At 40.6% G+C, this 15,047-nt stretch overlaps 1 protein-coding gene across 1 annotated transcript in view; it reads left to right on the top strand.

Moving 5' to 3' along the window:
* PURG (purine rich element binding protein G) overlaps positions 1-15,047 on the top strand; it is a 57,554-nt gene that overhangs the window by 40,548 nt on the left and 1,959 nt on the right. The window lies entirely within an intron of this gene.

Below are 15,047 nucleotides of genomic sequence, written 5' to 3'. Positions count from 1 at the left end.
ATTTGTGCCCCCAAATCTATGGTATCTTCAAGAATTTAAATACAGTTGGCCTGGCTTCTAAAATCAAGTTTAGATCAGAGCTATAAAACTTAGACTGATCAAATGTGGAAATAAGTAAGTTGAGAAGAACACAACTGTTCTGAGTATCTATTTTAATATTTTATTAATAAAATTTTATCACCTGGTCCATGAGATAACATTTATATAGAAGCAAGTAGGCCTTCAAAATCTTTAGTACAATGCAAAAACATTGTAAAGACCATTCCTAAATGATATTTAAAGTTGCTCCCCATGAGTATGAAATAGGACCAAAAAAAAATCAAATTGGAACTTTCCAAAACAAAGCCAATATCATGTGCCAGAATGGCATAATAAATAACTCCATGCAGGGGTGCAGGGGGTTCACTGGATTTTTAACTTTAGTATTTGCACTAAGAATCACAGCGTTAGGACAAATGAAGTTGCTTCCCTTTCTTCATGATGGCAGAGGGCTGTCTCTCTTCAACTAGAGATAAATTCAGTATTATGGCAAAGTGTGAATTCTTATGCTGAGCTTGGTATTTTTCCTAACTCAAGGATAACCTTAAATTTAAAAAGAAAAGATCTATATATGTGTGTTAATATACTGTATCGGTGTTTTTCTTTCTGACTTACTTCACTCTGTGTAATAGGCTCGTTTCATCCACCTCATTAGAACTGATTCAAATGCATTCTTTTTAATAGCTGAGTAATATTCCATTGTGTATATGTACCACGGGGGAGGGAGGTGGGAGGGGGCATTCAGGGTGGGGGACACATGTACACCCATGGCTGATTCATATCAATGTATGGCAAAAACCACTACAATATTGTAAAGTAATTAGCCTCCAATTAGAATAAATAAATTAATTTTAAATAAGTAAAAAGAAAAGATCCAGCTAAATCTATAAAACTCCTCAAGCAACAATTATTGATCTCAAATAGAAGATGATCAAACCTATTAACCTAATCCAATGGGTCCATGACTGAAATGACATTCCCATACTACTGTGGCTCTTCATTACATAAAAAGTGTAAGCTACAGTTATTTTGCTTCAAATACTTATTAAATCACGTCTAACTTCTAATGTCAGGAAATGAAGTTTAGAGAACAGAGCCCATGTGAACACTGGGTTTGCATGTCCATGACTTGGTTGATGTTAGTCAATAAGTTGTGTTCAATTGTGTACAACCCCATGGACTGTATGTAGCCTGCTAGGCTCCTCTGTCCATGGGATTCTCCAGGCAAGGATACTGGAGTGGGTTGCCATGCCCTCCTTCAGAGGATCTTCCTGACCCAGGGATCAAACCCATGCCTTTTGCATTGGCAGGCAGATTCTTTATTACTGAGACACCAGGGAAGGCTCATCTCCATGACTATCTTGAACAAATGCGATATGTACTAAATCACAGGCTCTCCCCAAAGACATTTCTACTGTATATTTTTATAACTACCTTTACAAGATTTCATCTCTTGAAAACTGGCAACTAATAAATGTACTACAAAATAGTTCCAGGTTTTCTTTCATCAAAAAGAGAAAAATGTATGAAAATTTTAGAGTATTTTTATCTCTGTGATAATATTTTACCTGTAAATTGAAAGAAAATTCTAACTTTATGAAAGAATAAGAGAATAAGTTGATTTTGGAAAAAGCAATCTACTTTTTAATCTACATGGAAAGATCTCTAATTTTTATTCCCATGGTCAACCATATTTAAAATTACAGTTGACCATAGTTTGTCTGTCCCACCTAAAAAATTATTCTCATAAATTCTTTATCATCTTTTTTTAGTATGAAATTACTTTTAAAATCTCACCTGCCTTTTATAACTAAAAAGTAATACAATGACTATACTTTGTAAGTTTAGTTGTTTATGAAAATAAAGTAGTCCCTCCCTCATTGAATGAAAACATCATTGAAGTTTTTTAAAAGGTACAAAATTATATTTGCCTCTACAGTTTTATCAACGTTATTTTGTTAAGTTGCATTTTTTGTTCCCTAAACAATAATTTCCCTTGGAGATCTTAAGCTCAAGTGTCATTTGTAAATTCTTGAATGAAAACTTAAATAAAGATCCAAATGTTTTCCACTGAGGAACATTGTTAAAGCTAAATTTTGTGTACACTAACAGCCTAACCTCACTCATCTTAGGGAACTGGTTTTTCTCATTAAGAATTTTTTTGAATTTGAAAATGATAATATTGATCTTCTTCTTAGTTTTTCAGTTTTGTGTGTGTGTGTGGCGGTGGGGGGGATCCTAGTTCCCTGACGAGGGATCAAACCCCATGCTTACCTGCACTGGAAGTATAGAGTCCTAACAACTGGACTTCCAGGGAATTCTCTGACCTTCTTTTTTATAAAGTCAATCTATAACCTAAATTATTTCAAACTTGTCTTCACACATTCTTTTTAAAACTACAGAAGTAAGTGCATACTGAGTTCACACCGAAACTACAGTTACTTTTCTTACCCTCTAGGGGGAGACTTCTATAAAATAAGGGGGGAAATTAACACAAAAACAAATGAGTCAGGAGAATGGATACATGTATATGTATGACTGAGTCCTTTCTCTGTTCACCTGAAACTATCATAACATTGTTAATCGGGTAAACCTCAATACAAAATAGAAAGTTAAAAAAAATTTTTTTAATCTAAGTAATTAGAAAAAAAAGTCACAGTTCATAAGAGTAAATAAAAATTAAAATGCAGTAAGCACAGCACTACACATACTCTCCCTAAACAATCTCTCATATTCTAAGTAGTAACTGAAGTTTGTACTTTTTGTAAAGCATAGTGTTTGCCATTATAAAAGACTTAATGAAAGATTGGCTTGTGAAAATTAAAAACGACTCTGCATGAAAGAGTTGGCCCTCAGTTTTGTGTGTTTAAAAATTCAGTCTTGTTAGTTCATTCTGGGTAAATACACGAGAGTCCTTTCAAACAAGATCATTAAAATCATACCTTGAGCATCAATATCCAACGGAGAAAACAATTTCCAACAGAAAATAGTGTTGCTTCAATGGAAACTGCACAAGAAGTAGACTTCAAATTTTGCTTTTATACTTTTAAAATTATTTTGTGGTAATCATTATTTTTATAATTTTTAAAATGATTATTTAAAGGAAGGAAATGAACTCTAGATAGATTAGAATATCTGTATCAACTGGTTGGCAGTTCTCCGTAGGAAAATCTGCTTCTTTATTCTTTTTTTTTTTTGAGATGGGGGTCTCGCTATGTTGCCCAGGCTGGAGAGCAGGGCTATTCACAGGCGTGATCCCACTACTGATCAGCACTGGAGTTTTGACCTCCTCTGTTTCTGACCTGGGCAGGTTCACCCTGCCTAGGCAACCTGGAAGACCCCCACTCCCTGGAGGTCACCATATTGATGACCAACGTAGTGTGGACACAGGCTCGGCATTGCTCACTACAGCCAATAACTCCTAGGCTCAAGTGATCCTCCCAGCCTTAAGAAAGGTATGATTACCAAGAGATCAGACCACTTGGGAGTGAAGGTTTGAATCATACCACCAGGTAAGCCACTGATTCCTGCCAAGGTGAGAGCAGGGGTGAGCGGTAATTTAGAATGGATGATGGAGGAACAGGATGCGTTCCAGTTGTGGCCCTGAGATCAAACCCAGCAGCATTCCTTTCTCAGGTTGTGGTTGCTACAGACATTTGAGAGCAGATACAGTGGGGCAAGGGGGCACCCAAAGGTGGCTGGAGTAGATCATGTAGGTTCCTTAACACAATTCCTCCCTCCTTGCCCCCTTGTTTAAAGCAGCACCATCTCCTACTGATCAGTCAATTATCTGTAATTATGTCCTCAGGTGGCAACTCCTCTTCCAACCTGCTGGTTCCTTAGCAAAAGGAATCCAGGGTGCCCCCTACAGCAGCTGTAACTTGTAGTTACATTGTAATTCAATGGCTCCTAGCTGTGTTTCTTGGCAGGAATGTGCCTCATTTGGAGAGGAGAGCCTCCAACTCTGCAGAGTCCAGAAATTTGAGGACAGGGAGACAAACTCCCCAGTGGGTCCCTGGCAGTAATGATGAAAGAGAGCAGAGTACATCACCCCCAAAATGTACCATTTTGGCATATGAATTATTTTGAATTAAAGTTATTTAAAAAACAGCCAGCACACAAAGGACATTCTGATCCTCCTTTGTCCCCTGAAAGTAAGAAATCAATCTCATGTGAAGTTACTCTCTGCACCAAGACAGCAGGCATCTTTATCATCAGAGTAGGGAATTCAAGGCACAAAAGGCTGTATATCTTGTCACTTCTTCAGTAATGTGCTACCCCAAGTACAAACCCCTTTGTTCAGTCAATTTATCATAAATGGATTCTTTATTTAAAAGGAATAAAAGTTACCTGCTTTGGTCACTTTTTGGAGTCTTCTATTTTTATGGACTCTGAAATGTATGAAATTCAGTTCATTTTTTTTCCTGCTAATCTGTCCTGTGTCAATTTAATTATCAGACTAGTCAAAGAACCTGGAAGGGAAGAAGGGAAAGTTTTTCTTTCCCTAAAGACCCTGATCCTGAGAAAGACTGAGGGCAGGAGGAGAAGGGGAAGACAGAATGAAATGGTTGGATGGCATTACCCACTCAATGGACGAGCTTGAGCAAACTCCGGGAGATAGTGAAGGACAGGGAAGCCTGGCGTGCTGCAGTCCATGAGGTCACAAACAGTTGGACGCGACTGAACAGCAAGTTTTGGTGCCCAATGTGGGACTCTCCACAGACTGGTTGTATTTGCTCTGGGCCTACTGAGAGATCCTGGGACCTCTGAAAAATGCCGGCAGAAGGTAAGAATTCTTAACACATCAGTCTCCTGGATCTGTGCCTAAGGGTGTGTTGGAAGTGAGCATGTGAGAGTCGTTTTCATTCTCTTAAATTTAGATGAGCAGGAGAAAATATTTGTGTGAATTGGTTACTTGGGTCCAGCAACTCTGGTTGAGATTTGTGATGGGTACACCTGATTTCTATGGATCCCTTTCCTCCCCAGAGATGGCCACTGTTTTCTTTTCTCTCTTTTGTGTCGTTTGTTGTAAGGAGGAAAACCATAGAGTGGAACACAGGTGTAGGTCCTATAAGTCTGTTACTCAAGGCGGCCTCATGGGCGGGTGAGTTCACAGGTGGCATCCGACCAGCATCTACTTAGACAAACTTGGCTGTGGGTCACCTCTATAAAAACCAGAGATTTTCCTTTCATTTTGGTCTCTGTCCTGAGAGCTTGGCTTTGTGACCAATGAGGATATACTTTCTGGTCTCCATCAGCTGGAAGGTGCGGTGCTGGCTTGGCTTTGGTGGCCAAACACACTGGGATTCTGAGACACAAGGTTGCAAGCAGCGTTCTCGTTGTGCCAACTCAAAGGGGAATTTGTCAGAAGGGGTCCCAGACCCAAAGGGACTGTCAGCTTTAAAAAAAACCACAGTGTCAGAGTTGTGAGTTAAGTTTTATTTGGGAGTAAATGAGGACTATAGCTCTTAGAAACTGCTCCAAAGAGGTGGTGGGAGGTCAGTATACACGAGATTTTGGTGAAGAGGGAGTATATAAGTGCAATCAAGCACTTTTTTTTTTTTTTGCACAAGTTTCTGCTAGTCTCATGGATGTCACTGCTAATCATAAGGAGCACATGTCACCACAAAGGATTTTAGTGCTTCTCTAGATACGAGGAGATGCAAGAACTGGGCTCATAAAATCATCTCCTGAAAATATCTATCTGAAGACAACCAGTCTTCAGTGGTTTTTCCCAGAGCACAGAGTGCCTTATTCCTGATCTTCACCATCAACTCCTTTCAGGGGGTGTTGAAGACCAGCCGTGGCAGTGGATTCATAATTTAATCCTTGTAGAGGTAGATGGCAAGTGCCAATTTGTAGTTGACGGGACCGTGGTCATTTCACCCTTCATTGTCTTGTTGTTTCTGGAAAAGCCCCATTCCAGTAGCTCCTGTCCAGGGTCACAGAGTAGCAGCTTTGTGATCGGATGTCTCACATTCTCATGCGAGACTCAAGACCCTGTTTGGTCTCCATCTGTCTTACTGCCTATGACAAGGGAGGTTTTAGATTTCTTGGGCTAAGTCTGGGAAGGAGTTTTCTGGATCTTGCAAGGACTGCATGTTTTGCACTCTCCTTTGGGACGGCTCTTGTGTTCATGGTTGAGCTATAAAAAGGCTTATTGGTTTGAGTCACTATGGAGATTACTGTAAGATCCTGCTCATCAATGACAGGCTGATGAATCCTTTGAATTGGCTATATTTGAAAGAAAAAAAGATTTTGAGAGTGCTCATCCTCAACAATTACTTATGGAAAGACCAAATTAAAAAGAGTTCAGAAAAGACTATAAAGGCTAACTTGAGGGAATCCCTTCACAAGCTGAAAGAACAGAAATTAGATTTAGAACAAAAATCAAAGTTGACATCCAAAATAAATTCCAGCATCATCTATTAGCAAATTCTCAAAACTACGCCATCTTCCCCAGAAAATCCCTTAAACACCCAGCTGTCTGTTAATTTCCTTTCTCTACAAGATTTATAGGTAGCCCTTCAGCCTGCTCTTTACACCCAGGGTATTCAGGCGCCAAGTGTAAATGCTTAAAATCAGAAAGTGAATTAAGTAAAAGCACCTGGGAAGATCAGTAAAGCTTGCTTTTGCTGTCTTGTACAGCTCCTGCCCTCTTGGGCTCTAAATCTGGTTCTGCAAGCATCAGTCCTTTCCATGCAATATCCTTTACGGATGTATCTTTGACCCCCCACCATCAAGAATTTATATACCCTGGTTGGACAGTGACAGACCTTTTAAATTATAAAGCCCTTTTACCTCCAGTTTCAGAAGATCCTACCAAACTTAGGGGAATTAGAAAAATTAGTGGTCATTCAAAAGCCCTTTCACAGAGGAGACCGATGACCAAAGTTTCTCCCAGGCCTTCCTACAAATTATCAGGAAATGGATCAGCTAGAGGTTCAGGGGCTAATAGAAGCCATAAAAAAGGCTTTCCCCCCTAAGGTGAGCTGGTCTAAGGTTGAATTATGTGCTCAGAAAGAACATCCAAAAGTCTTTGTTGAATGCTTTGTACAGACCATTCAAAGGCGTACTGCACTAAACCGTGAAGCTCCAGAACATAGAAATCTTTTCGTTTCTGCTATAGTAGGAAATTTTCTCCAAAGTATAAAAAGACAAATTCAAAATAGTGTGGTTGAGTGGGCAAGTCAAACTGTTATCATGGTCATGAAAGCAGCCACCCAGTTGAAGATAGCTTGCAGGAATGCAAGAGAAAACAGAAGTTAAAATAAAAAATCCTTGAATTGCCAACTGAATCTTTAGAGAAACAAAAGTCCAACTCTGAGAATAGCACGAAGTCCACTCAGACCCTTTCTTTTTTGCATTCAGACATCTGCACATATTATAAAATTTAAAAAAAAAATAGGACATTGGAAGTCCAGTTGTCCTGCACATAAGGAAAAGAAGGAAATTTTTAAATAGGATTTACTCTCGACTTCTGATGACTCCAAAACTCTAAGAAAAAAAAAAAAAAGAAGAAAAGAAAACTTACATTCTCTCTATGCATTGAAGACATCTATCTTACCATGTCTGTGAAATATAAACACCCCAGGAGATAATTAAAACATTGCACACGAACACCTGAGACAGAAGGGGGAAAAAAGGATTTGAAATAGGCACACTGCCATAAAGTCTCCTTTGCCCAAACTCTGGTCCCTAGCTACTACAGGATTTGTCATGGGAAAATCCAAATCTTAAAAGTCTTGTCCACAAATAGTAAAAGCTTTAGTCATCTGAGTGGGTAATCTTAACATATTCCAACTGTTATTTAGAAACTAGTGAGTTTTATATTGTTGGACCTGATTCATAGCTAAAATTTGGGAATGAAAGCTATAGGGTCTCTGTGTCTGTCTATATGTTTTTGTATCTATGGATATAGGTTTTATATATGGGATATTTTTCTACCTCTGAAGGGTATTGCCAAAATTAATTTCTGAAGAGTTCTGTTTAACTGGCTTAAAGACAATGAAGTGCTATATAATTTAAGTATATCCTCAGAAATATACAAACTAACCCAAATGTTTTCAAGTTCACATGATCTAGAATAAATTTTGTTAAATAAAAGTTACCTTGTTTAGTTTATAAAAATGGGCATATTTTTACAGTCATCATTAAATATAATACTTTTATTCTGCCTAGGTTTACTGAAAGTTCATATTAACTCTGTTGTCAAATTTATCAGCAAAAAAATAACTTAAGGTGATGACTAGTGCTTTGTTGTCTCATGAAGGTAGTGGTGGGAACAAGTTTTGATTGGTGGAAATTGTTTTAATTGATGGGAACAAGTTTGATCAAAAACTGTTTTGATTGGTGGGAACAAGTTTGATTAGTAGGAAGATTGGTGGGAGCAAGTAAATTAAATAAATGGAAGTAGGATTAAAAATTTTAAGTGAAGTTTTCAACAATAAGTGTTTTATGGTATGTCTACTGAAATAGTTTCCCAAATCTCTATGATAATGTAGTTTTGCTAAGTTAAATGCTAGAAATTATTGAATATCTAGATCACTTCCAGGTAAGATAAAACAGAGGTACATTAATTATGTTAAACATGATTTTTGGTTTTGGTTGCCTATTACAGAGAAACAAAAGTTCATGGTGGTAGTTTAGTCGCTAAGTCGTGTCCGACTCTTGCAACCCCATGGACTGTAGCCCACCAGGCTCCTCTGTCCGTGGGATTTTCCAGGCAAGAATACTGCAGTGGATTCCATTTCCTCCTCCAGGGGATTTTCCCAACCTAGGAATTTAACCCGGGTCTCCTGCACTGCAGGCAAATTCTTTACCAACTGAGCTATGAGGGAAGCCCAAACAAAAGAGACTTGGACTCATTAGTAAACATGTCTTGTTCCACATTGAAAAATTATACTATGAGAAAGTATATGCATCTAGAAATTATGAAATGCATTCACAAATTTGTCAGTGTAAAGAATGTTTTTGTAGCACAGTTCACAGTTGCTTATTTCTTAGTTTTCAATAGAAATTAAGGTTTTAAGGGATAAGATGTATTAATAATAGTCATGGGCTGCAAAGAGACATAGCTGAGCGACTAACGCACATACTAGAAATAATAAGGGAAGCAACTCTGTATGCAAAGGAAATAGGATGTGTTTGGGGGTAAGAAAGGTATGAGGTATGGAGGTGCATTTTTGTAAAGATGAAAGAAATTAATTTGCCCCAAAGTCAAACTGGTTATTTCTGAATGAGAAAGAGGAAAGTAAAGGACAAACTAAGTTGATAGAAAAACTTGGCAGGAGAGAAAGAAAGGGCATTTTACTTCGTGTAACTCAAGCTGTCTAAAAATGTAATAAATTTATTATCATAGATTTTAAATAGTGTACTTATGCTTACATAAAGCTAAAACTTAATTTTCTTTCATCTACTAAAAACTCAACGTTTTCTTGGACCCCTGGTCAGCTCTTGATAAGATTAGAAAGGTTTTCTTTACCTTTTAAGTAATCTGCTTGAAAAGCAAAGATTTTGTCTTACTGAAAAAATTGACTGTGCTTCACATTGTCTTTATCAGGTCTTTGATTATCTAAAACCAAGTCTTCTCCATTAAAAGAGCTAAGGTTTTTTGACAACTATGTAACTTTCTGATTTTGTCTCTGTCACTTTGGTTAAATGGGTAATAAAGTATTGTTTCACAGTAATCAATGAACCCATCCATTTAAGTGTTTTAAAACTTTTTTATAAAAAAAACCTTAGCAAACTTCCCACACTCCCCCTCCCCCCAGTTAAATTCTAAATGAAGTTTTTCTGACCTCAAACTACAGGGATTTACTTCCAGGAGACTCTGGAACATCTCAAAAACAAAATTTGCTCCCTCTCCTTGTGGAAAAAAAAAAAAGAGAGAGAGGGAGGGGTTAAACTAATTAACTTTATTTGATATGTTAAACTACATGGAGGGGTTAAACTAATAAGCTTTATTTTATGTGTTGGTACATGGGAAACATTATCAAATAAGGAGTTAATACTAAGCCTGCTTTATGTTTTACTTGTAGAGGTGTATAAGTGTTCCAGAAATTTTATGAAGTTCCTAGAAATCTGATATGTCCTAATATAATGTCATCACTTGTAATTCTAGCTGTTATCCTAAGATGTATGTCATGGAAATAGCCAAACGTGCTTTCAACAACATCGAAATGAGAGCTCTCATCAGATTTTTACCCAAGGTCATGTTAAAGTCTTTTATTTACACAAGCTATTGTTTTACTCTGATGTTTTTGCAAAAGTGTTTCATCTTCAGAGAACCTCACGAAAAGGACAAATACTCTGGAATACAGATTACTAATAATTTTCCTACTGGTGAATTCAGTGAGAATTTACAGAATGGAGAAACAAATGGCTTTGTAAAACTGCTAAAAGAGGATCAAGATGAAGAAGAATTAATTACATGGGGCTGCATGAACCAATGAGGATGATTATAATTGTCATGGTTTTATTTATTTGAATTTTTTTTTTTCAAAAATTTCTTTTCTATTTTTTTCTTTTTGGCTGCACCCAGCAGTATGTGGAACTTTCGTTCCCTGGCCAGGGATTGAACCCTGGGCCCTCTGCAGTGGAAACGTAGAGGCTTAACCACTGGGCCGTGGGGGAAGTCCCAGTATTTGAAATATTTTTGATTCTTTTATATTTTGTTTTCCCAGATTTAAGGATATTTTTCTCTTAATTAATCAGAGATTTGGGAAAATACACCTTTGTGAACAGAGATGAAAAATATTTATCTTTTTCTCCAGACCCAATTTCTTCAGAATCCAAAAACTCTTAGTGAGCATTCTTATTTTTATGGCACAATAATTGTTTACATAGTTGAAAAGAATCTGTTCTCGTTATAACAGGACACAGATGGAAACACTGGTTATATTACCAAGGCTGTGATTAGAAAAGAACCAGATATGACCAGACAGCTTTTTGGTTCCCTAGGAGGGAAGAAAGGAGAAGTTTTCCTCCCCTACAGTTTTCCTGCTTCCACCCCTCGATTCCCACTTCTTCCCAGGAAGATTCGTGGATTCGTCCTATTGAGTGCCCAGCTGCTATATGGGGGCCTTTGATTCTGAGGGACTTAGATGGGCCCCAGGCTAAGCATTCACAACTGCCCTCCTGTTTGCATTTCCTGAAACAGGAGGTAGGTAAACTCCAGGTTAGACGTTTATGGCCAGCCTCCTGTTTGCTCTCTGAAATGGAAGTAACAGCTGAAACAAGGATAACAGGCTTTGTCTCCTGTGGACACCTTAAGGCAACAGTCATGGCCGGAGGAGAACGGGGCTAAACCTTGTTTGACTAAATGTTCAGAAGGTCATATAGTCCCATCCTTGGGGCAATAAGACATTTCACACGTACCTTCCTTTTGGAGGGTCAAAATGTGATCCCATAAGTCTCTGGGCTGGAACTGATCTTGGAAAAAAGTTGTGCAGGCATGGCATGTTGAGGAGGGTCCTAGGGGTAGGTCAGGTGTGGGAAAAGAAACCAGATAATTGGCTAAAGGTAAACACACACCTGAAGAACTGCCCTATATAAGTGACTACCTGCCTCTTTACTGCGCTCCTCTTCACTAGAGGGGATGCCCACACTCTTTTTCTCCAGGTGTCCATCTCTGCCTTGCTTCTGTCCTAGCTAAATAAACTGTTTCTCTGTGTGCTCTCCCACTTGTGCTGTGTCTCTACTAATAAACTTCATACCTGCATTTGCAGCTTTTGCCTCCATGAGAAGTATATTTTTCACTGGGGGCAAAGATCAGGGGGAAATAGCTTCTAGCCTCTAGCCCTTGCCGGCCTGGTGGCTAGGACTCCTGATTCTCATCCAGGCTTCTAAGTCACTTCAGTCGAGTCAGACCCTATGGACTAGAGCCCTCTGTCCATTGGATTCTCCAAGCAAGAATACTGGAGTGAGTTGCCATTCCCTCCTCCAGGGAATCTTCCCCATCCAGGAACCGAACCTGCGTCTCTTAGGTCTCCTGCATTGTCAGGCAGATTCTTTGTAAAGTAGGGCCACCTGGGAGGCCCTACTGTACCATATGCCTGCAGAGGATTGCCTCAAGCGGGCACTTCACCTGTGCCTTTAGAAGCCTTTCTGCATTCTGCGAAGCTGCCTTCTTCTAGATGGTGTGATGTTCATGCCGTAGGCCAACTCCATCCACCTCCTTCAGGGTGAAGTGGGTCCCCTGGTTAGTTGTCTCTTTACCATGGCCACCCCGTTCCATCACGTCAGTTCTGAGGCAGCCAGTGGTGGCTTGAGTTCTCTTTCCCCCTGCATCTTTCTCCAACACTGACAGTTCCAAAGCCTCGGGTTCACCCGAGGACCACGCAAGCAGTGCTGCCGTACCTGCCATAGAGCATTTCCTGCTCTGCTCTCTCAAAGCTGGCGTTTATCTAAGCAGTTTATCTATGGGCCAGAGCCACATTTTCATCTGCGGAGTGTGTTGTCTCCTGAACCACCAAAAAAGCTACGTAAGTGGATGGGGCTTCCTTATGTAGTGGGAACGCAAGATGTACCCATATGCCTTTTACTTTGAGGAGATATCCTGGCACGCTCTTGATCGTTGAACCCCCTAAAAACGTCACCGAAGAGGCAGGAGTCTGCATGTTCCAGGGGGTGCAGGCTGGCGTACCCACTTCCTTCAGCCTCCTTATTCCTTCCTCTGATCCCCTGGACCAATGAGCTGCATCGTGGCACCGCAGCCTGGACCTGCTGTGGAATCCTTTCCTCCTGAGTGCAACTTGGAAATTTCCACTTCACTGAGTGCTGTCATTGCTTTGCCCAAACTTCCAAGAACCACCCTGGCAGTGAATTTGCCCCATTCCCTGGGGTCCTCGCAAACGTGTTGAATTTCCGGTCCCGAGAAAGTTACATTTAAGCCCCTTACCAATCACCCTCAAAATACAGCCCCGGGGGTACACCTCTGCTCCTGCTTTTACATACCAGCTAATTCTCTCAGTTCTTCTGGGGTATGGTCTCCTTCCTTTTTTTAGAATACGTATTTATATGGCTGCATTGAGCATTAGATGCTGCATGTGGGATCTAGTTCCCTAAACAGGGATCAACCCACACCACCTGCATTGGGAGTGAAGAAATCTTAGCCATTGGGCCATCAGGGAATTCCCTCCTTGCATCTTAATCATTCCTAACATGTATCTGTTGCAGTGAAAAGGATTTAAAAAAAAAAAAAAAGAGGAATGAGGTTTTCTTCTTTCCCATTCTTGAGAACAAAGAAGATAAAGAAAACCGTGAACATTCATAGTTTGTTTTTAACTTTAACCACTCCTAACTCTGAATGTCTATAACGAAATTTGCTTTTCTGCCCTCTAACTCTGCAGGAGCTACGCTTCACACCCATTTTCCTCTGACTCTGTGCTAAATACATCCCCTATCTGGTGTTTACCCTTCCAACACCCTTCCTCTTGTAGTTATGTATCAGAAAGAAGGACACAGAGCCACCCAAACTGCCTGACTCGACGACTGGGCTATGACGTCAGCCTGTGACTGTCTTTGAGAAAGAGGTCAAGATCGTAACACCTTGGTTCCTCATTACCGACTACTGACTTCGAGCCCTCATCTGTAGAAGCCCCTAGACCCCTCAGGGGGAAGGGGGACAACAGTTCTTGAGGCATGAGCCTACTATGTTCCCCTTTCCGCCAGCTGGGAATTAAAGCCATCTATTTCCTCCAAACTCTGTCTCCGTATGTTTTATTCCACATCGGTGGGCAGAGAAAGCCAATTTTGGCCAGCAACATAACCACCCAAGAGATGCTGGGAGTGAACCTTGGTCATCAGACAGGAGGAGGTGAGAGCAGCTACTGAGGGGAGCCTGGGTTCCTCCCTGAGGGAGACGTTTCTGGAGCACCTTCCGTTGTGATGGAAGTACTCACTCTTCCCAGGAAAGGATGGACAGCTCTCCAAACCTAAATGATGGGGGCGGAGGTAGTCCTGCAGACTCAACGCACTCGGGGGATCTACCTACATGTTCTCCTCCCAGGTTTCAGGGCTCTAGGCTTTTCCCCGACTCTGATCTTGGTATCGCAGATCTATCTCAGCTGAGTATGCGAATATCTAGGGATCTCCGCGATTTTATTTCATCTTTGGGGGACTTCCCTGGTGGTCCAATAGTCTAGAATCTGCCTGTCAATGCAGGGAATGGAGGGTCAATCCCTGGACGGAGAACAAACATCCCACATGCCACAGGGCCACTAAGCTCGCGCTGCGGTGAAGTTCTCGCATGCCACAACTGAGACCTGCCATGGCCAAATAAATAAAAACTAAGCCCTGTGGACACGCGCAATAAGCTTTAAATTTTTTTATTTGATTTTTGGCCTGTTCAACTTTGGCCTCCAACATTCTGGAGGAGGTAAGGGCCTCTTTGGAAGCCACCAAAGAGACCCTCTGGCTCTCACACTTAGTCATTAATTGCTCGTTAATGGCTCTGAGCCCCTCATTATCCCTCTGCTGCCATCAGTACAGCTTAGCATTAATCAGACAGCTCAGCTGTCTTCGAGTCCATTGTTCTCTCCATAGCTTTCAAATGTTTGGATGTCACATCATGTTTGCCTCCTCCAAGACCTTCTCCCAGATTTTATCAATGAAATCTTTAGCATTCGACAGTCACCCACCTTACACCAGGGGCACCCCAGGTGGTGGTAAAGAACCCGCCTGCCAATGCAGGAGATGTAAGAGACGTGGGTTCAATCCCTGGGTTGGGAAGATCCCCTGCAGGAGGGCATGGCAACCCACTCCAGTATTCTTGCCTGGAGAAACCCATGGACAGAGGAGCCTGGCGGGCTGCAGTCCATAGGGTTACAAAGAGTCAGACATGACTGAAGTGACCTACCACGCACGCACCTTACACCAGGGCCTACCCGGGCCCCAGCTATCAACCAGGTTATCATCCTTTTTGCCCTCTGCCTGATTGGTGGGCCAGTCTCAAATGTTAGTCTTGGTTCTGCTTGTATCAATCGAGGTCATCCAAGAAGCAAAAC

The sequence above is a fragment of the Ovis canadensis genome, chromosome 26 (assembly GCF_042477335.2).
Source record: "Ovis canadensis isolate MfBH-ARS-UI-01 breed Bighorn chromosome 26, ARS-UI_OviCan_v2, whole genome shotgun sequence".
NCBI classification, from domain to species: Eukaryota; Metazoa; Chordata; class Mammalia; order Artiodactyla; family Bovidae; genus Ovis; species Ovis canadensis.
The sequence above is the reverse complement of the archived record's forward strand: the minus strand, read 5'-3'. Positions and strand labels throughout refer to the sequence as shown.